This window comes from Oryzias latipes, chromosome 16, assembly GCF_002234675.1.
Source record: "Oryzias latipes chromosome 16, ASM223467v1".
NCBI lineage: Eukaryota > Metazoa > Chordata > Actinopteri > Beloniformes > Adrianichthyidae > Oryzias > Oryzias latipes.
In genome coordinates, this window is record NC_019874.2 from 16,530,943 (window position 1) to 16,532,817 (window position 1,875).

Genomic DNA, 1,875 nt, shown 5'->3' on the forward strand with positions numbered 1-1,875 from the left:
AAAAACCCAAAAACACAGAAATTTATTTTGTGTGATGACTTTTTTATTACAACACGAGCTGTGTCTCCAGCCCGGGGCTGGAACAGAAACGGTCCGCAGCTCAGCCAACACTTCCTGACACACAGCTCTGCCGTTTGACTCGTGGCATCCAGCCTGTCTCTCGGTCCGGTCACTCGCGGGTGGGGGCTGCCTGTGTTTTTCAGACGCGAAAGGCTCCGGCATTCCCCTTGAGGGTGCGGCCTGAGCCTCTGTAGAGAGCCTCCGTAGGGAGCCCTGCCTGCGAGTGGGGACTTCCCGACAGAAGTGGAGCCCTGTGCTTTGTGACCGCAGCCTGCTTCTGCTTCTGCAGCTTGCTTGACACGGATTTCTGCAGAGCGTGGCTGGTGTTGGGAAAAGTTTTCTCACTCGAAAGAGTTTTCTCACTCGAGCGGTCAGAATTAAGTGCAGGGCCAGCTCTGGGAGTGAACCGAAGGGCCCGGAGCTCAGCGGAGTGAAGAGAAAGTTTGCCACCGAGCTGTTTGCCCGAAGCTGTCTAGAGTGTTCTGTGAGGTCTTTGCTGGCTGTGAAATAAAAATAAAAACGAAATAAAAACGGGACAAAAAACCCAAAGGAACACAGAAATTTATTTTGTGTGATGACTTTTTTATTACAACACGAGCTGGGTCTCCAGCCCGGGGCTGGAACAGAAACTGTCTGCAGCTCAGCCAACCCTGCCTGACACACAGCTCTGCCGTTTGACTCGTGGCATCCAGCCTGTCTCTTGGTCCGGTCACTTGCGGGTGGGGGCTGCCTGTGTTTTTCAGATGCGAAAGGCTCTGGCCTGCCTATGACGGTGCGACCTGAGCCTCTGTAGAGATCCTCCCTAGAGAGGCTCGAGCTGCAGCCTGCCTGCGAGTGGGGACTTCCCTACAGAAGCGGAGGCCTGTCCTTTGTGACTCGTGTTGCGAAAGACCGCAACCTTCTTCTGAGCCGACCCTGCCTGACACAGATTTCTGTGGAGCGTGGCTGGTGTTGGGAAAGATTTGTTTTCTCACTCGAGCGGTCAGAATTACGTGCAGGGCCAGCTCCGGGAGTGAATCAAAATGGCCCGGAGCTCAGCGGAGTGAAGAGAAAGTTTGCCACCGAGCTCTTCGCCTGAAGCTGTCTAGAGTGTTCTGTAAGGTTTTTGCTGGCTGTGAAATAAAAAAAAAAAGAAATAAAACGGGACAGAAAATCCAAAAGAACACAGAAAATGTCTTTTGTGTGATGACCTTTATATTACAACACGAAATGGGGATCCAACCCAGGGTGGAACAGAAACGGTCTAAAGCTCAGTAAACCCTGCCTGACACAGAGCTCTGCCATGTGACTCGTGGCATCCAGCCTGTCTCTCGGTGGGCTCACTCGCGGGCGGGGGCTGCCTGTGTTTCTCAGACGCGAAAGGCTCCGGCCTGCCTCTGAGGGTGCGGCCTGAGCCTCTGTAGAGAGCCTCCGTAGAGAGCCTGCCTGCGAGTGGGGACTTCCCGACAGAAGCGGAGCCCTGTGCCTTGTGACATCTGTTTCGAAAGACCGCAGCCTGCTTGTGCAGCTTGCTTGACACGGATTTCTGCGGAGCGTGGCTGATGTTGGGAAAGACTTGTATTCTCACTCGAGCGGTCAGAATTAAGTGCAGGCCAGCTCTGGGAGTGAACCGAACGGGCCCGGAGCTCAGCGGAGTGCAGAGAAAGTTTGCCACTCAGCTCTTTGCCTGTAGCTGTCTAGAGTGTTCTGTGAGGTTTTTGCTGGCTGTGAAATAAAAATGAAAACGAAATAAAAACGGGACAGAAAACCCAAAAGAACACAGAAAATTTCTTTTGTGTGATGACTTTTTTTATGACAACACGACCTGGGTATCAA